Source organism: Ovis canadensis, chromosome 19 (genome assembly GCF_042477335.2).
Source record: "Ovis canadensis isolate MfBH-ARS-UI-01 breed Bighorn chromosome 19, ARS-UI_OviCan_v2, whole genome shotgun sequence".
Taxonomy (NCBI): domain Eukaryota; kingdom Metazoa; phylum Chordata; class Mammalia; order Artiodactyla; family Bovidae; genus Ovis; species Ovis canadensis.
Window position 1 is genome coordinate 47807632 of NC_091263.1, and position 21958 is coordinate 47829589.

General features: G+C 40.4%; 1 protein-coding gene across 3 annotated transcripts in view; it reads right to left on the minus strand.

Annotated features, from left to right (window-relative positions):
- Positions 1–21958, minus strand: part of TAFA1 (TAFA chemokine like family member 1) — a 900385-nt gene that overhangs the window by 123782 nt on the left and 754645 nt on the right. The gene's annotated exons all lie outside the window — the stretch shown is intronic.

Genomic DNA, 21958 nt, shown 5'->3' on the forward strand with positions numbered 1-21958 from the left:
TTAAGCAACCACTGTCTACAGGTTCAGTTCAGTAGCTCAGTCATGTCCGACTCTTTGAGACCCCATGAATCGCAGCACGCCAGGCCTCCCTGTCCATCACTAACTCCTGGAGTGCGCTCAAACTCACGTCCATCGAGTCGGTGATGCCATCCAGCCATCTCATCCTCTTGTCGGCCCCTTCTCCTCCTGCCCTCAATATTTCTACAGGTTACTGTGTTCTAAACTACACAGGATGTGTATCCAGCCTGTACATGGTGGGCACTTAAGAAACACTGAAAAGGAGCAGAGGGAGGGAAGACAGGAGGAAGGGAAGAATTTAAACACAACTCCATCCCGATCTGAAACAGTGTAACTCAGGGGCTTGCAAGCAGAGGCAGAGGATAGGATTGTTTGCTATTCGCCCTCGGTGTCAATCAAATGTGGCAAAGTCTGAAGACATTTTTCATTGTCATTCCAGGTAGAGGGTGAGAGCTAATGACATCTAGTGGGTAGAAGCCAGGGATGCCCCTAAACATCCCACAGTACACAGAACAGACCCCACAACAAAGAATTATCTGACCCAAATGTCAGTAGTGCCAAGAAACCCTGGTATAATGTGATGGGAACAATCACAAGAATCTCTGACTGGACTTTCCTGGTGGTGCAGGCGTTAAGAATCTGCCTGCCAATGCAGGTATCATGGGTTCCATCTGTGGTCCTGGAAGATCCCACATGTCACGGAGCAACTCAGGTGAAGCACCAAAACTACTAATACTGAGCCTGCGCTCTAGAGCACACAGGCCGCAGCCGCTGCACCTGCGCACACAGCTCCTGAAGCCCGCGTGCCCAGAGCTGGCGCTCCACCACGAGAGAGGCCATCACAGCGAGAAGCTCACACCCAACAATGAAGAGCAGTCCCTGCTCAGCACCAGCAGAAAGAGCCCGCATAGTAACAGACAGCTGAAAACAACCAACCAAAAACCTCTGACTTAAGCAGATGAATTGTGTCTTCCTCAATAGGATGAAAGAGTTTGGGCTTTCACACAAACCTGTTTTAGCCTGAATCTCAGCTCTTGTCACTGTTCAAGTCCCTCAGTTTTGTTATCTATAAAGTACACATATCTGTAAAGTACCAATAAAAATAACCTTGCGTCTCAGAGTTACATAAGTATTAACCAAGGTAACACACGTTAGCACTGAGCCTGACACATAGTTGAGTTCATATATGGTGCCTATGTTGGGAATGTCCAGTCACACTGATGTTATATTTCTTTGGGGATGCAGCCCTCCTTTCTGCCTCAGGAAAGTTCAAATAGGTTTTCTCCCAGAATATCCTTTCCTGTCTTTCCATTCCTCCATCCACCACTCACACATTAAATGCATAGACTGATTACAAAGGTCAGATCCTTAGAGACATTTCCTAATCTCCACCATTTTCCATTCTCTTAGAACTATACACATTTGCTTGCACAACTGTAACCACAAACCTGTAAGCTTGGTCAGAGTGAAGGTTGTTGCTTGTCCCTCCACGGCACTATGGTCAATAACTGGTGTGAGTAATCCATAACTATTGGTTGAATGAATGAAAGAATAAGTAAGTTAATGAAAATCAACATGATAAGTATTGACTTTGGACATAGATGGAAGGCGACACCCATCCGTTTTTAAAGAATTAGGAAGGCTACTGAAGTTGAGTTGAAGGGTAGGGCTTCAGCAGGGGACAATGAAGGGGAAGCATTTTGCTAATGTGAGAGGTTGGAACATGATTTTAAAACAAATGTTTAATCATAGGTTGACATGGATTGACAAATGTTTAATCATAGGTTGACAGAAAATTTATGAAGATAGCATAGTGAGCTCCCATATATCCCATAGTCTACTACATATTTCCTAGTTTTAGGCCCTTAAGATTAACATCACTATGCTACACTTGTTATAATTAGTGAACAAATACGGATACAGTGTTATTAGCTAAAGTCTAGGCTTCATTCAGATTTTCTTACGTTTTGCTTAATGTCTTTTTCTATGCTAGGACACTTCCAGGATCCCACATTAATTTTAGTTATCTTATCTCTTTAGGTTCCTCTTGGTTATGACAGTTTCTCAGACATTCTTTCCTTTTGAGAACCCGGACAGTTTTGAGCAGTGTTTTTTTATTGGTTTTGTTTTTTATAAAATATCCCTCAAATGAGATTTTTCTTATGGTTTTCTCATGATTAAACTGTTATGTGTTTTTTGAGGAGGACCACGAGGTACAGTACCATTCTCATGACATCAAATCAAGAGTACATATCATCACATGACTTATCACTTTTGATGTTGATCTTGATCACATGGTTGATTCAGTACTTGTCAGATTTCTCTACCATAAAGTTACACTCCTTCTCCACTCTCTATGGTGTCCTCTTTGGAAGGATGTCACTGACTACAGCCCATCCTTGGAGAATGCAGAGTTATTTATGCTCCATCTCCATCTCTGTGGGGTTGCAATATCCATTACAATTATTGGAAACCCTTCTACAAGGTATATAGGTCTGCTCTCTTCCATTTACTTAATTATTTATTATTTACATCAGCAAATTATTTATATTAATTGATCGATGAATTAATCATACCAGTATGAGTTCATGGCTCATTGTTATTTATTTATCCTTTGAGTTATAATCCAATACTATGCTATTTATTTTGTTGATCAAGATGGTCCAGATTTGGCCATTATGAGCTTTTCTAGTTGATTTGCCTTCTTCCTCTTCTTTTTTGAAGCACTTCTTTTCTTTCTGGCCCTATGTTATCATTCTGCCTCATTGTGTTTATTTCCTGCCCTAGTCCTAGAATTAGCCATATCTCTAAGGAGAGTCAAGATATTTTAAATACCTGGGACAATATTTTAAATATTGGAACAGATAGAACTGAGGACTTGAAACAGGACTGAACAGAAGAGGACTTCCCTCACCAGGGAGAGGCTTTGGGGGTGATTCTGCATTGCAATGAGGTACAACATGATTATGAAGCTTAGGAAAGATATGACCTGGATACTGCTCCTGAGCAACACCATATCCACTCTTTGACCCCATTCAGGAGGGGTGAGAGAGGGCAAAGAAAAAGAAACAAGAGGCTGCTGCAGAATTCTAAGCAGGAAGTAAGCAGGCTTGAACTTGGATGATAAGAAAAGTATTTCCGTCTCACCACCTACCCATCACTGGATAACAGTTAATGAAAGAGCAGGGCTAGAGGCACAGTTTACTCTTTAACATCAACACTTGGAATCATGTTACTTTAGCTTATAATTGTCAGCAACAAATGCCTCCAATCAAGTCACTAATAACTAGTTTTATACTTCATGAAAATACCACTAATTCTAAAGTCACCACTTAACTTTAATGTAAGATTGGAGCAACATTTTTGATTGAAAATGGCACAAAGCATATGAAAGCTCTCGTTTCATTTACAGCCAAGCTAGCAGGGTGACAGACAAGCCAAATCATCTGAATTACTGACTGAGTTTGATAATGTGGACAAGGAGGTGGCCCCTGGAGGCCCAGAGCCAGTTCTCACTGCCCTGTTGTGGTGATGGTTTAATCACTAAGTCATGTCTGACTGTTTGAGACCCCATGGACTGTAGCCCACCAGGCTCCTCTGTCCATGGGTATTCTCCAGGCAAGACTACTGGAGTGGGTTGCCCTTTCCTTCTCCAGGGGATCTTCCCAACCCAGGAATCAAACCTGGGTCTCCTGCATTGCAGGCAGCTTCTTTACCATCTGAGCCACCAGGGAAGCACTGTTGCAAATGACTGAATTCTGTTCCCTGTCAGCTCCGTGCTCACTACACTTTAGTGAGCTCTGATTTGGGTGCTGTCCTTGGCACTTCACCTACATTAACTCTGAACCTCCCAGGAACTATACAAGGCATTGTTGCCACTTAACAGATGAAAGGGAAGTTGAATAAGCTGCCCAGAGTCACACAAGTGTGCCCCAAGTCTGTTGCACTCCAAACTCACACATTTTTTGCATCTTGTCACAGGACTTTCTTTGATGATAAAGAACTTCCAAAAGGAAGTTTGACACTTTGTTTAGAAGGCTAGCAGGGTTAAGCATTCTACCTACCCCTCCCATACCCGTGTCCTGACCTCACTTACTCCACCCTTCTCTTCTTCCCTCTGCTCCAGCGCCACTGGTCTCCTTGCAGGCTACTGGCTGAATGTGGCAGGAGTGATTCCTCTTGGGGGTTGCTCTGGTTCACAGAGGTGTTGCTCGAAAGAGCAAACTGCCTCAACAAGTTGAACACTGAAACACCTAGGACACTCTTCCCATGGATCTCTGGCTCACTCTCAACTCTTCCATAACTTTTCCAAATGTCATCAGAGACACTTTTGACCACCCTATTGAAACCAACTGAGCGACTTTCACTCATTGAAATCGTAATTCCTTTAGTCAGCACCCATGATTTCACTTTGCTCTGTGCCAGCCACTGCCCCACACCCAGCCACCAGGGTACCTGTAACTTACCAAATACAGTGTATAATTTATTTATGTATTACGCTTTTTGTATGTTTCTCAGTAGACTGCAATTTTCTCAAGGACAGGGATTCCTGATGTTTCTCATTAAACATTGTCCGTCACATTATTGTTAGGATTTCAAAAGTACTTTTGATGCATATTTCATTTAAACTGCAAAACTGTTCAAAGATAGAAATAGGACTATTGTCATCTGTACTTTTTTGAGTGAGGATGCAGACTTAAAGCAGCCAAATGACATAGCCATAAAAGACTCGGCAATGATAATAGTATTCCAGGTGTTAACCATTTACTGACTATTTACTATTAATACGTTACTCTCATCATGGTAGACTCTGTATAAAGCTTCAATTTATTACATACTCAAAAAGCCCAAAGAGGTCATGATGACCCTCACTTTTACAGAGGAGGCAAGTGTCATCAAGAGCAGCTTAAACACTTACCCACATTTTACTGAGCAAGTACCTGTCAGCATCTGGACCAGAATTTAGATCTTCTGACCCCATGTATGTATCCTTTTCCCAGTCCCACCCTGGCACGTATGCTGCCTTTTCTCTGAAAAGGAACAGGGAATTGACAAGTGCTCCATTTTCATTAAAACCTTGTATATAAAGTCAATGACCCCAGACCACATCTTCCTTAGGCTAATGGATGATGGATTTGCACACTGGAAGCCAGAGGGGTTGCTGTAAATAATGAGCTCATCTGATCTTGACAAGTTGAACTATGGCTTCAGTGACACCTACTGCTCTGGTACACCAATGTGGAGACCAGAACTGGGTCTCAGAGAACCACAGGACCCTGCCATTCAGAATGTCTGATGGGCCCTGCCATACACAGATCTGATTCCCAAGGTTTATGCTTGTGACTGACCTAGCCACAGTCAATCAGAGAAATGTAATCTTTCAGTAGAAATCTAATCTTTCTTTAGAATGCTAACTACAAAACCCTGGTCCATAGGCTTGTAATTACCAAAAAAAAAAAAAAGTTAGTTTTTTGGAAAAAGCTCAGATATGCAGTCCTTTGATTAGAATTTTTCAAGTTTTGCCTCCTGAGACTTCACAGATTATCTGAAGGGGTTCAGTTACATCCACTAGAAGAAAGGAGAAAGCAACTCTTGATAATTTATTTTTAATATTCAGTATAGCACTTCAATGTTTTATTTAAATGTTTATTTTAACATTCAGTATAATCCTTCAAAGGGATTCCTTTGCTAAGGAAAAAGTGAAAACCATTGTACTCGGCTGATGAGTAGCTCAAAAGCTAATGTCAAGTGACAAGTATTTGCTGGATGGATGGATGGATGATTGAACAAGATGAAACGTGAATTACAAGTCTGTCGTGCATTACTGCACAATCATTTAACAAGGAACTTACTGTTTCTGAGATGTTTAGATGTCTTTGGTACAGAATTGTATAGTAAGTTGGTAAGATACACTCCCCATTTTCAATTTCTACGTGTTTTATTATTATTATTATTTATTGGCTATATCAGAAGCCCACATTTACTTTGATCTGCCCAAGACACCAGGGAGTGGCTGATCCAATTCTGTGAAAAGAAATAAATTCTGGATTTCTATAATAACCACATGGATAAAACTTTTCAAGACCCTCTGGATTTTACTATAGTTTTCTTTACCTATTGGCCTCACTAGCTGGCTACTTCAAAAAGGAGACTGAAAATAAAAATATTCCCAGATTTGGTTCCTGTGAAAAGGAAGAGTTAGGTTTATCATAACACTTTCTGGGAACTAGAAAATTGTTCTTTTAAATCTGTTTTATCTGCATGTTAAGAATTACCCAGTGAACTGTCCTTTCAAACCCAACTATCAAGGTTATTGCAAAATCATAATGATAATATTTGTCATGTAAATGCCTTTCAGTCTTTGGCACCAAAGACCATTCTAAATTTTATCTCAATCCAAGTCAAAATGATTTTGAGATGATCTATGGCCTCTCAAAGCAAAGTCATTTAAGTGCTCAGAAAACTGAGCTTTCCTTTCTTGCTTATGGATTACCTGGAAACTTGCTTCTTTTCTGGATTTCACTTAGCATCTGTAGGACCAGCCAAGAAGAGAGGTGAAGTAACATTTTCACTGCTGGCAGAGAATGTGTCATAAATACAAGCCAGTATGGGATTTGTTTTTACTATTCAGATTTTCTAGTTTGTGGTTTGTATCATGGCTTTGTCTATAGAAAAGACACCTAAGGTGAAATATAAGAAATTAGCCGTCTACCCTAAATCTAATCTTAGAAGGGGGCCCTATTGTTCTTCCAGATTAGAAGGTAAATACAGTAATTACATGATGAATGCAGGCCAATCTGAACAAGTTAGATATGTTAGATGGACATCAGTTTCCTAGTTTTCCCTCCAATACACATTTTTAAAACAGAGGCCAGCTTCCCACTCTTTTACCCCATGTTTCCCAGGAGGCAATGGGCAAGTCCCCTGCTGAGAAGCTCCCCAGGGCAGCTCTCCACTTTTTCTGTCTGCTCTTTCTTTTGGATTTGTCAGCATTTGGAGTGCATTATCAAAACCTATTTTTAACAGGAAGAGAAAGTTCCTAATAGCCCCAAAGGAAAAAAAAAAAAGGCAGCATTTCAAGATTATTTCTGGCAGTAGTAACTCTCTCTGAGGTGGAAAAGTTTACAGAAATTTCCAAGCCCAATATGCTCTTAGCAATGATCCCTCCTTCCCAATCCAATGCATCGCTGTCTTGCCCTGTATTGGTGAGGAAACAAACAGAAGATAAATTGCTAAGGATAATATTTCTTTGAAAGAGAGTCCCTGTGGATGACAATTATATATCTTGATGGAAAGGGAAGATGAGATTAGGAATGATTGGCAGGTGGATGGCTAAAAATCTGATGATTGGGATCTTAAATGGTTTGTCCCCCACCCTGCCCCCGCTCTCCCCCATGGACATCTAGTAGAAATAGCTCATACTGACAAAACTGATTGATCTGAGCTACAAACTGGGTCAACCATTTAAAAATGGTCACTTGTGGGAGATTGTTAATATCTAATCCTTTTTATCTGTCAGAGAATTTGACACTAGTATATTTTGGTGTTGATGGTTTCATGTCCATGACCAAGCGTAGCCAAGCAATTTGAAATGATCACAACACCAAGCTTTCTGGGAAAGAAGGTGCTAGGGGAGAATGTAAGGTTGAGATGGAAAATAATCTTTTTTTTTTTAAGTTAATATAAGTCTAAACTCTGTATTTTGGGAGGAGAGGGACTCCTGTGTACTCACTGAGTAGTAGGTCTTCTTTAGGTGGTCTCCAAATCAGATTGTAAGTTATATCTCTCTTCTATATGACCCTACAATCTCATATAATTACCCCATAATAATATTTACAATGTACTATTTTGGCAGTTTTAAAGAATATTTCACTTTTCTTATCTCCATAAGAGCAGCAACTTTTATATTTCATTACTTTATTACTGGGTCCATTTCTGGCCTGTAATTATTTGCTGAATGAACCTCTTCCCCAAAGACTAGCTTTTGTCCCCCATGTCTCCTAATTGGAATGACTGGTTTATCACCTCTCCATCCTGTTGGGCTACTTACTCTATAACGGCAGGAAGCTCGTCTTGCTTACTTCTTTATCCCTAGTGTCTGGAACGTGTGTGTGTGTACATGTGTGTGTATGTGTGTGTGCACGTGTGTGTGCACGTGTGTGTGTGTGTGCTTAGTGGCCCAGTCATGTCCAACTCTGCAACCCCATGGGCTGTAGCCTGCTAGGCTCCTCTGTCCATGGAATGTTCCAGGCAAGAATACTAGAGTGGGTTGCCATTTCCTTCTCCAGGGGAACTTCCTGACCCAGGGAATGAACCTTGTGTCTCCTGCATTGGCAGGCAGATTCTTTACCACTGCACCGCCTGGAAAGCCCATAGTACCTGGTGTAGACATTCTCGTACTTGCTAGGTTACTGAGTAATTAAATAACTGAATGAGGGAAAGAAGAAAGAAAAGAAAAAAGCAGAGGAGGGAAGAAGGAAAGTGTTAGATAGGAAAAAGAAGGAGGAAGAAGAGAATGGAGAAAATGGAAGACTGATGCACACTAATCCTCTTTAGGGATCTTTTCCTGAGTATCCAATATGTAGTCTTTTCAGAAAATGAACTTGAATAATAAATGTAGCCTTTGCAAAGAACTGCTTTATTGACTATGCCAAAGCCTTTGACTGTGTGGATCACAATAAGCTGTGGAAAATTCTGAAAGACATGGGAATACCAAACCACCTGACCTGCCTCTTGAGAAATCTGTATGCACGTCAGGAAACAACAGAACTGGTCATGGAACAACAGACTGGTTCCAAATAGGAAAAGGAGTACATCAAGGCTGTATATTGTCACCCTGCTTATTTAACTCCTATGCGGAGTACATCATGAGAAACACTGGGCTGGAAGAAGCACAGGCTGGAATCAACATTGCTGGGAGAAATGTCTATAACCTCAGATATGCAGATGACACCACCCTTATGGCAGAAAGTGAAGAAGAACTAAAAAGCCTCTTGATGGAAAGTAAAAGAGGAGAGTGAAAAAGTTGGCTTAAAGCTCAACATTCAGAAAACAAAGATCATGGCATCTGGTCCCATCACTTCATGGGAAATAGATGGGGAAACAGTGGAAACACTGGCAGACTTTATTTTGGGGGGCTCCAAAATCACTGCAGATGGTTACTGCAGCCATGAAATTAAAAGATGCTTACTCCTTGGAAGGAAAGTTATGACCAACCTAGAGAGCATATTGAAAAGCAGAGACATTACTTTGCCAACAAATGTCCATCTAGTCAAGGCTATGGTTTTTCCAGTGGTCATGTATGGATGTGAGAGTTGGACTGTGAAGAAAGCTGAGTGCCGAAGAATTGATGCTTTTGAACTGTGGTGTTGGAGAAGACTCTTGAAAGTCCCTTGGACTGCAAGGAGATCCAGCCAGTCCATTCTGAAGGAGATCGGTCCTGGGTGTTCTTTGGAAGGAATGATGCTAAAGCTGAAACTCCAGTACTTTGGCTACCTCATGCGAAGAGTTGACTCATTGGAAAAGACTCTGATGCTGGGAGGGATTGGGGGCAGGAGGAGAAGGGGACGACAGAGGATGAGATGGCTGGATGGCATCACTGACTCGATGGACGTGAGTTTGAGTGATCTCCAGGAGTTGGTGATGGACAGGGAGGCCTGGTTTGCTGTGATTCACGGGATTGCAAAGAGTCGGACATGACTGAGCAACTGAACTGAACTGACCTCCTAATACACCTTCTAGAAAAATCAGCTTGGAACTTTGGTTTGGGGGAGAGCCAAATTGTACAAAGGAAAAGATTTTTACTCTAAGCAAAATGATTGAAAAATGAAATTACAATTAAGAGTAACCATAAGGAAACTTCAGTCCTCGTTAATGGTAAAGCCAGGATATATCTGCTTATAGTAGAAGCCAACTTTTGGAGGAAATGAATAAAATGTGCTTAAGGAATGCTAAGATTGACATGATAATTTGGATCTAGCATTTTCCCTCTATTGCGAATAGTTCCTTTCTTTAAAAGCTGTAAAGTAAGAAGAAGCACAGGTGTTTTGATATTCACTCTTATAGGACTTCTCGATCAAGGCCTTATAAATAGCTCTCTTGGAATCTATTGTAGCGGATGTCAGAAATGCATATTTAAGACTGTGTTAAAAATGCTTTATTGACCCAGTGGACTGGAAGGAAGCTCCAAGTGTCTTTGTAAATCATTGACAAGAGAGACACTAATGGCTCTTTAAGCATGTCTTGGTCAAGGAGGGCAAAATGGCTGCTTGATTTGTTTATACTTGAGATTAAACAAATTACCATCTCTTCTGTCCCAGGGTTCTGTGGTATATACAGTGTAGACAAATGCAGGAAAAAGAAAAAAATTCTGGGCCAAACAGTCATGTCTGAGGCAGTAGAGCAAAGTGGATAAAATATTATAGAGTCAGGCCCCCAAAGTTCAAGTCCTAAATCAGCTTCCTATTGTTTTCTATTCTATGTCTCAGGGTTCTCTTCTGTAAAATGTGAATAATATTAACTTATTAGGGTTGTTGTGAGGACTAAATGAGTATGAGGATTAAGTGAGTGCAGGCAAACTGATTATAATAAATAGCTGTTAATACATTGACCAGCACACAGCATGTCCACCATAAATAAGACCTGACATTCTTCTTACTGTTCACGTAAAAAATGAAACCCAATTTCAAAGACACTACCAGAAGCAGTTATATGTGACATGAATTTTGATGGAAGGACACAATTGCGAAAGGTTGGAAAATGGAAGCTTTTAGTTTTCAAGTTCCAAGACTCTCCTGTCAGATGTGTGAACTGTTGGTGCAATGATGGGTGGTCTACCTGCTTTCTGCTTTGCATCCTGGCTTCATCTGCTCTTAAGTCTTTATTCATTTTTATTCTGTTTCTTTGTGATGTTTATTTAATGGCATACCAGCAGGAATACCCTCTGAGAAGGAAGCCCAGTAACAATGATAAACTTTAAAAAATTCTCTTAAGGAGGGCTTCTCTGCTGGTCTAGTGGTTAAGAATCTGCTTTGCAATGTAAGGGACACCAGTCTGATCCCTGGTTTGGGAGGATCCCACCTGCCGTGGAGCAGCTTAGCCTCTGCACCACAACTACTGAGTCTGCTTTCTAGCGCCCATGAGCGGCAATTACTGAGCCCGCATGCTGCAACTACTGAAGCCCACACCCCAGCTCCTGTGCTCCAAAAGAGAAGCCACCGCAATGAGAGGCCCCCGCACCTCAAGAGGAGTAGTGCCTGCTCACCAAAACTAGAGAAAGCTCAACCATGCGATAACAATGAAGACCTAGGGCAGCCAAAAATAAATAAATAAAAATAAATTTTAAAAACTAATTCTCTTAAAATGGGATTCTTCTATTAGTCTCCATGGGTAAGTGTATGGATATTAAAAGGAACATGAGTAATGACAATACACAAACTCCATTATCAAAACATAGAAGGGCAGCAGGCAATGCAATGGCTCAGAATCTATTATCTCTAAATCATAACTATTTTATGACATATTTTCTTCCAGCTAAACAAAAATACACACTCAAGGAACAATATTCCTGAGTTAGCTTAGAAGCAAATCGAGAAGATCAAGATACAATTTCAGATTATCCAAGGAGAAATGGCTTTAAAATAACATCCCCTGAAAGAAGCATTTTTATTTTAGGGTCTGATTTTCTCTGCTGGGTCCTCTTGCTGAGTCTTAAACTGATCTTAAATTCTAAGTCCTTTCTGTGGTACCCACAGGAGAACCACATGAAAATCCATAGGCATTAGCTTTTACTTCCATCTATGGTGAAGCTACTTAGCAGCAGCAACAGCGTGGTCTAATTACTCTCAAACTCCAAAGTGAATTATTAAGTTTTAGGAAATCTGTTACACAAATACTAAAATTAACATTTTGCTTATGTCTATTGAATCCTATGGGTTTCCCTGGTTGCTCAAATGGTAAAGAATCTGCCTGCAAAGGAGGAGACCAGGGTTCAGTGCCTGGGTTGGGAAGATCCCCTGGAAAAGGGTATGGTAACCCATTCCAGTATTCTTGCCTGGAGAATTCCATGGACAGAGGAGCCTGGTGGACTACAGTCCATGGGGTCACAAAGAGTCAGACATGACTGAACGATTAACACACACACACACTGAACTCTATAATGGTTTTGTGAAGAAGTGGTCTCTACATTATCAATGGCTGGGACTTTTCTTAGACCTAAAGGATCCACATGTAGTAGGATATTTAAGACAATAGCATTTGAGATTGTATTTTAGAGCCATATTGATGGGATTTAAATGCTGCCTCCACCCTTTGGGATCTGTATTACGTCAGGAAGATAATTTATGCTTTCTATTGTTAGTTTCCTCATCTGTAAAATGGGGGAAAATAATACTTTCATGATTAGGGAGATGTGAGGATCAATGAGGCACTTGAAGTATGCTTGAAGTATAAGAACCATACAAGTGTTTGCTGTTAATAGTCTTGCTATTTTTAATTTTAGCTGTTGTAACCATCAGCACTTCTGAATGACTATCTCTGGCTCTCCTCCCCCTAGGTTTAGGGTAGTTCCCAGTCCCCTTGTGGGAGGTGGGGCCATTTGAGTATTTCTGTATTAAAGGAAGTGATCTGTCATTTTCATGATATTGTTTAGTTGCGAAGTTGTGTCTGATCTTTGCAACCCCATGGACTGTAGCCGACCAGGCTCCTCTGTCCTTGGGATTTCCCAGGCAAGAATACTGGAGTGGGTTGCCATTTCCTTCTCTAGGGGATCTTCCTGAGCCAGGGATCGAACATGCGTCTCCTGCACTGGCAGGAAGATTCCTTACTGCTGAGCCTTCAGGGAAGCCCATCACTTTCATACCAAGCTTTTAATTCCTTGTGGAAGACTCTGGAGCTCTCTTCTTGTTGGTGTAGTAACCAGCAGTGTTTTAGATCAGGGATCAGCCAATTTTTCTATAAAGGTCTCAGGTCAAAAATGTTTTTAGTATTGTTGGCCATCTGATCGTGGCAATTACCAAACTCTGCAGTTGAAACACAACCGTGAACAAAACATAAATAAAAAGTATGGCTGTGCATAAATAAAATTTTATGTATGGAAAGTGAAACTTGAATATCACGTAATTTTTTAGAGGTCATAAAATATTCCTCTTTTGATTTTTTCCAGCCATTGAAAAAGGTAGAAATCATTCTTAGCTCATAAGCTATATAAAACAAAACAAAACAAAACATAACAAATGTTGGGCCAGATTTGGTCTATGGACTATAGTGTGTCCACCCCTATTTTGGATATTGGCTTCTCCAGCAGTTCCAGTTCCTGGGTGACACCTCCAAACACAGCCTCACTGAGGAACCACAAAGGGCATATTGCTTGATCAAGAAATAAACCTTCATTGTTTTAAGCCAATGAGAGTTGCGGGTTGTTTGTTATTGCAGTTTAATACAGCCTAATCTGACTCATGCATTATTCTTTAAGATGATGAGAATAAAAATGGTGTATTACCCCCTTAAGAGACCTTAAATTTGCTTCTGTAAATATGTTTAGTGATAACTAAGGTGGAACCATTCCAAGGCTTTTACCCATGAAATACGGTCTTTCAAATCGATGCCATCCATGAAGAACGGGAATGAGATATAGCCGCTCAGCTTCCTCCTCTGTGCACATATCTCATTCCAGCCAAGGATCTGGCCCTTGTCATCTTGGTGTTTTATTGGTGTAGCTGAGAGGTAATCACAAAAGTATATATTTCTTCATATCATGAGACTGTGCCTCTCCTCCACAGTCAGCAAGATCAGAAAACACACATTTAGGGGAAAAGAAGGCAAACAGAAACTCTGATTTGTGTTACACATTGTAGAAGTCATTAACTATGACTCAGGTAGAAAAACTTATTACTTCTCTTTTTGACAGTGATGACAATTTAATAGTATTTGACTCTACCGAGTTACATAAAGCGTCTGGAGGCATTGAAAGGGACGGTTTATCAAGATGATAAACAAGGTTTCCTTTCCTTCCTGGCTGCATGGATGTGATCAGGAGTCTGAGGCCATCTAAAATCACTTAGTCTGGCCACCAGGCAGACATGAAGCTACACGGGACCATCTGCACTTGAAATGAGCTTCACTTAATTGACCTGCTCCACCAGCTCAGCACAAAGGGAGGCATGTTTATGTGAGTACATGAGCACCAGGGCATTCAGTGTGGATTTGGTGACTGAGGGAAGGGTATTAGTCCTACTGAAACCCTGCTCTCTGGAAATCTCATACTCAACTAATCTAAAAACATACAGTCACTTTTGCCTTCTGGTTTACGTAAAGCAGGCTGGATTAATTCTCAGATTTCTGAGAAAGTAGAATGAGTTTGAATGGGTGAGTATAATTTTTAAAAAAAGTGTTTGTTTTTAGTATTGCTATTATTAACTGTGGCAGTCACTAATGCCATTAGTCATTTCTACTTTGTGCAAGTGAAGTGTTATTTGTGTCCGACTCAATCATGTCCAATTCTTTGAGACCCCATGGACTGTAGCCCACCAGGCTCCTCTGTCCATGGAATTTTCCAGCAAGAATACTGGAATGGGTTGCCATTTTCACCTCCAGGGGATCTTCCTGACCCAAGGATTGAACATGCTTCTCCTGTGTCTCCTGCACTGCAGACAGATTCTTTACCCACTGAGCCATTGGGGAAACTTTCTCCAAAAAGAAGTTTCTCTGTTCTTCTACAGAGAACAGAAAATAGAATACTACTACAGACTAGAAAAGTCTCTATTCTTTTTATCTGCCCAGCAAATTCTGCTACTTCTACTGGTACTTGCTTCTTTGTTTTCCTTAGGGAGTCAAAGGCCTCTTCTCCAATGTTAGCTCATAGAGTTTTGAAGTTGTTGGTTCTACCCCTGATCCAGAAGAGTGCAAAGACTCAAAACTAACTAAGTGGATTATGAATTCTCTAGTGACCAAGTGATTGCTCCAGTCCCAACTCAAGCTGTACACAATGAGATCCAACCATAAACTATTCATTCTTGGGAAAATATTTTTTTCTGGAAGTCTTTCTAGTGAAAAGATGTAAATCAGGAGTTTGCCACTATCTTAGTACCATGACATATAAGAGTGCAAATGAATGGAATCAACAAAGAGGGAAGCCAAGTGGAAAAATGGAGTGCTTCCTGGCATTATTGTTACTGCTACTTGATACAGCTCTGCCTGAAGCTGGCAGCTAACTTTGGGCAGAACATGCTTTATTTTTTAGTTTGAATTATATATTCTACCACAGAGAGTCATGAAGCTGACTTATACCAAAGATATTAAGAAGATTCTCCACAATTGTAATTTCTTCTTTTCTATACACTTGCTACATGCAGTACTCTAAGACAGCTTCCAAAACTGACCTCTATCTCAGTGCCACCTCCTGAGGGAAAACTTCCTCTACTTCCCCTGTTAGGTCACGCAATACTTACTGTCTTCTTTTTCATAGAGCTAAAACAACAGTTTTGATCAGAGGACCATATACTCATGCATTCAAAACTATTTTTCTGTTCTTATAACTATGATGGACACGTGACATAGTTCTTGTCAATGGGTTATATACGCAAATTTGCCAAGTATACCTAGGAAGACTTTGCTTTCCTTACGTAACACCTGCCCCTTCCTCTTTACTATTTTTTGCTTCTTTCTATCTGAAATGAAGGCTAGACAGCTGGAAATATAGCAGCTGTTTTGTGCCAATGAGAGAAAGGAAGGTCAAAGATGAGGTTAAGAAAATCGTAGAGACTTTAACCTGGAGAGTGTTAAGCAACTGAAGCCAAGTCACCAAACAAGCCTCCAGATTTTCTATTGAATGAGAAAAAATAAATGCTTACCAGTTTGCTTAACCTACCACCCAGATGAGAGTCCCATTACTTGCAACAAAATGTAGTTCTGATATATTGGTACATGTTACAATTTTTGATAAATGCTTTAAGAAATATATGAGAAAACGAAATAAAGTACCCTTAACTTCAAAGATCTAGTCAGAGACCTAAGACAGAGAGAAAATAAAAATGCATAATTCAAAGTAGAAAGTAGTAAGAGCCTTGAGAGGGAAGACTCTTTCCATTACTGGAGTGTCTGAAGGATTACAAGATACTATCTTCATCCTAATGGATTGAGTAAGACTTGCTGAAGTAAAAGGATTTGATTCAGGTCTTTGGTCCTTCAAGGAGTATTTGTTCTTGTGGTGATAGGAGATAGACACTTCAGGTTCAAAGAATAGGGTGAGCAAATACGTAAGGATGAGGCCTGTGACAGACTCTAGAGTGGTCCCCTCTTTGCGCTCTGTCTAAGGCTCTCCCCTTAGTGAGGATGGTATTTTTAGAATACAGCGTATGGAATATAGTATGGCAAAGGTGATAGAATACCACTTCTGTGAGTAGGTTATAGATACGGCTAAGATAATGTGATGTCATTCCCATAATGATCTTTTATCTGTATCTCTGTCTGTATCTGCAGCCCCACCTCTATCAAGTCTTGTTAATATGCATTAAAGAGGCTCAAATATTCACTGGAAGGACTGCTGTTGAAGCTGAAGCTCCAATACTTTGGCTGCCTGATGCAAAGAGCTAATTCACTGGAAAAGACCCTGATGCTGGGAAAGATTGAAGGCAAAAGGAGAAGGGGATGGCAGAGGATGAGATGGTTGGATAACATCACTGGACATGAGTTAAGCAAACTCTGGGAAATAGTGAAGGAAAGGAAAACCTGGTTTACTGCAGTCCACGGGGTTGCAAAGAGTCAGATACAACTTAGCAACTGAACAATGACTATTAATACAACAACCACAGAGACACTCTACTTCCAATGCTGACTTTGGGAGAGGATATATGGAAATGTCCACATGGTAAAGAATTGCAAATGGCCTTTAAGCACTGGGAGTAGTCCCTAGTTGGAAGTCATACAACTGCAAGGGCATGGATTCCATCAACAATCTAAAGGAACCTCTGGGGAGAATCTACATGTCTGTCAACTCATACTACGTGGTACACTTTTCCTCCAATGTTTAGGGATTAGTTAGGTGATTTCTGGTAAAAAATCTCTACCTCATTTGATATTTGATTTCAGCTACCAAAGACATCTCCTAAAAATCAACTGCACTCATAAGATCTAAACAAGTATGAACATGTACCTTTTGGTCTTTAAGAATCTGATTGTTCAGAGAAGGAAAGAACTTAAGGACAACTAAATTATGGGTTAGGAAGTTTAACTGACATGTCAAAATTTGCCAGTTAGTAAGACAAACCCCAACTGTTTTTACTTGCCTATCTTTTCATTCTTTCTTCTGATAAGAGCATGTCAGGTTTCCTTTGGGGTGTGACTACTCCCACCTTATTTGCAGTCCGTGTAGGGCAGGTGAACTAAAGCTTTCAGGGGTGGAACTGTGACCTAGACCTGGCCACACAGCACAGTCCTTCTACAGTCATGGAGACTAGTCTGAAGATGGGCTTGTGATCCAAAAGTTGGTTCAATCAGGCTGAATCAAGGCTAAGGAGAAATACTGGGAAAAAACTTACTTTCTGTTGGACTAGATGCAAGCTGATCTTTTCAGAGATTCAGCGAAGAACAGAACTGATCTGGAGAACAGTGGACAGAAGAGAGTGATGGACCTGGCCCTCGTGTAGATCCAACACTGCTGGCTCTTACTCTGGGCTCTTTCTTTAAAGGTGCTAATAAATTCTTTTTTTACTGTATTGGCTTCAGTTATTTAAAGAAGTCTGTGGTGTTATTTTTCACGTCACTTCTCCAAGTCCCCAACAACAACTGGTATCCAAGAATTCAATTTAATTCAATTCTGACCCTAACTACCGGCAGTTAGGGCAGACCCCACAGGTTGAAGGGTTCAGTCCTCCAACACCGACCTCATTTCTGACAACAGTTGCAAATGGGATGGCCAAACTACCTGCACTTTTGCCTGACTTGGTGATAACTTCAGAGGTTCTCGTGACTCCTCTGATTTAATAATTTGCTGGAATGGCTCGCAAAACTCAGGAAGGCAGTTTATGCTTCCTAGTTTGCTATAAATGATTCAACTCAGGAACAGCCAAATAGAAAGGATGCCCAGGACAAGGTATGGTCAGGGGTTGGAAGGAGGGAGGTTTAAGTGGAGCTTCTATAACTGCTCCAGGTACTGCCACCTCCCCACATCGCAAAGCATTCACCAACTCAGATAGATGCTCTCAAAAACCTGTCATTCTATGAAGGTTTTATTGATCTTACATAGGCATGATTGATTTAAATTGCTGGCCATTTGTGATTAACACAACTTCCAGCCTGCTTCTCTCCAACCCTCTTATACCTTGGTTTTCCTGGTACCTTGGTCGTCTTGGTGATCAGCTTCTGTCCTGAAACTATCTCGGGATCCCCCGCCACTAGTCATCTCATTAGCATACGAGATACACTTATTACTTTAGAGAGTCCAAGGATATTACCAGCTGTGTGCCAGGAACTGGGTACAAAGACAAAACACCTTTCTATGATACCCTGGGAATTTAGTTTTAGGGTTCTAACATTGTACATAGAATCTTTATGAGAACCTAATTTTTTTAAATGCACATAAAGTATTTGATACAGTGCCTGAAACATAGTAAAGGCACAAACTGTGTAGCTGTCTTTGTTACTATTAGTGTTCCTGTAATAAAAGTCATCTTTTAAATTTACTGAGACCAATTGGGAGACAGAATCAATTAGATAATGATTTTATGATACGTCTACTGCAGACGAAGTCCAAATAAGTCACCATATTGATTCCTAGCAATTGAACAATCGGGTGAACTGACTCACGGCAACTGGATGGCTGAGCCTCTGTTGTTAAGAAATTCCAAACAGCAGAGTCATGAAAGAATTGGTAAAATATTATAGTGAAGACTCTTGAGCTCAGCAGTAAACCAAACATGGGTTTGAATCCCAACTAGGTCATGTAAAACATGCATCTCTTAAAGTCTCTGAGCTTTGCAAAATGAGATTGTGAGAATAACTTCATTAGGTATTTGAGAAGAATAAATAGAGTAATAAATATGAACAGCTCAGTACAGTTTGACTCACACTGTAAAACTTCATAATCATCGCTTTTGATGTTTTAATTATATTGGCTGACGCAAATACACTGAATTTCAACTCTTAAGTGATGTAAATTAGACCTTAACATTTTTATGACCAGACAGTATTGATTAACTGACATTTGAGCAACATAGAAGCAACGTGTAGAAATAGATTAATTTAGACTTTAACTTATTTAGACTAAATGAGAGAGAAATTTTACCACCTAATGTAAAAAAACGCCATCTTTCAGAATTTCAGCTTATGCCTTTAGATAAGTCAGACATAAAGAGACCTTGCAGTGAGAAGTCTGAAAAAAAAAAAAAAAGACTGCTTTTCCTTGGTTAGATGTCAGTTCGTCAGCACACATTTTATGAGTGATAATCTGAAGAGCAGAATATGGTTACTAAAGTTTTGAGTTCCCTGAAGAAACAGCTATGTAAGTTAATGCTTGTAATGAAATAACATTAGGGAAAAGCTGGCTGAAAAGTACATAAATTTCAACCTAAGGCTAAAGTTTTCTTCTTCACAGCAAATTATATTCAGGTTAATGGGGTCAGCATGGGAATTGAAGCTACTGAGGAGGCCTAGGCATCACATAGCAAATTTCCACTGCACTCAATAATGCATGAAAGCCATTTGGAAGAATGCTGTTTCCAGACAAGTGTTTGTGAAAATGCAAGGTCCTTAGAGAAGAGTCTTACACAAGGAATGCCTTTCTCCTTTTTTCCTCCGCAGATTCACTTAGACCTCTGTCTTGGCCTAGAATGTCTTCTTTCCTCCTCAGTCACTTCACACCCTCCAATCTCTCACCCCTAAACTCATCACCTCGCTCTTTCTTTGGTTCCGCGTCGTCTCTGGAAGCTGAGAGGAGCAATCTGAAACGGCAGTCAAGAGAACAGATTTCGACTATTTAGGGTGTGATTTTACCCTTAGTTCTGGGATGAATTTAACTGTGGAATCCTTGATAAATGACTCTAGCCATCAGTTCCTCTATCTGTTAAACAGGGTTAATTTTAAGAAGCCCATGGAGGAATGACCAAAACACGTTAGGTCAAAATTACCTCAGAAAGTCACTAACTCCTTCATTAGACTGGAGGGATGCTAACAGTGTAGGAGATAAGACAAAAGGGGAGAACAATTGACTCAAGAGGGCCATCTGTGAAATGGGATATTTCCTGCCATATCAGTGAACAAGGATGTCACAGCCATGCATGATTCATGATGCTGGCCCTCCAAATGTGAGCCTCTGAACCCCAAGGGCACCCAGGAAGAACAATGCTGGCTATTGGTAGCCAGCAGTCACTCCCCAAGGTGAGCAAGGAACTAAGGTGTGAAAAATCAAATCCCAGGATGCTGGCCCCAGATGGGTGAGATGCATATAAAAGGAATGATTGCAGTGAGCCCAGTCTCTTGCACCTTCCCATACATAGGAAAGTGCTAAATTCCGAGACATTGGTTTTCCTTAATTAACAATAATCTTTTGATGTTCAGACCACTTGCCTCTTGTTACAAGCTTCTATATAACCTGACTCCTCCCCCTAGGTCCTCTGAACTGTTCTCTCAGGGTCACTTGAGATGCTGTCTCCAGGGCTTGAAGTCCTAAAAATTCCCACCAAATAAAACAGAACTCTCAACTTCTAGGTTGCGACTATTTTTTAAGTCGGTACATCTCTATCTCATGCCCACTCCAGGAAATATCCAAAAAAAATCATAAGAATTAGCATTATTAAAATTCTTATTCATTTGTATTGGCTGTAGCTCAGTTCTACTTATGTGTGGTTGAATTGAGTGAGTTCAGTGCATTCGGAGGGCTATTGCTGCTCTTGGTGTTGGAAGGTTACAGACATAGTCAGTTTTACTCTATATTATATTTTAAATTTCAGCAATGAAAATTGTGTGTAGTTTTGTCTTCCCTTTACCATGATCTAAGTATCTGCAAATAGTCTCAGTTTTGGCTTTTGGCTCACAAAGCCTGAACTATTCCTATTTTGCCTGTGAAGCAGATGGAAACTTCTTTCCTTGTAGGTTCTTTGACTAGTCTAATAATTAAATTGATATAATGTAGATTAAGAGGAGAAAAACAAATTTAATTTCATAGGTACAGGAGCTCACAGAAATTTGAGACTCAAAGGGTAGTCAGGTAGTTGAGGCTTAGAAAGCATCCTGAGCTAAGGAAAGGGCTAGGGGCCTGGAGATACAAAGGGAAAGAAGGTCATTCATAGGAAAATGAGAGGAGATGTTTGGAAAACAAAAGTTGCCCTGCTTTGTAGGTAAATTGCTTAGATAAAAAGGTATATCTCTTAATATGTTGTTGTTGTTGCTCCATAGTGTCCGACTCTTTTGCGACCCCATGGATGGTAGCTGGACTGTAGCTGGCCAGGCTACAGTCAAAATATGCCTTTTTGGCATATGAATTATTTTAAGCTGATATTTTTTGGGAATGCATGTACACCCGTGGTGGATTCATGTCAATGTATGGCAAAACCAATACAGTATTGTAAAGTAAAATAAAGTAAAAATAAAAATTAAAAAAAAAAGAAAATTGGGGCATAAAACAGCTCTGAAAGCCAACTAGAAGTTACTCTTCTTAAAAAATTATTTACATTTCTAAGGGAAACTCCACTTGTACGGGTGTCTCCCTTGTTATACCAGGAAGAGCATGACTCAGTTTTTAACAACTCCTACTAATGGAGACAGCAGGAACTTCAATCTGCAAACCAACCCTTGTGTACTGTGCTCTTTTTGGTCATCTCCCATAACTCACTGATCCCACCCCAGTATCTTTTGTCTTTAGCTAATGAGTTTGGGTGAACTCCAGGAGTTGGTGATGGACAGGGATGCCTGGCGTGCTGCAATTCATGGAGTCACAAAGAGTCGGACA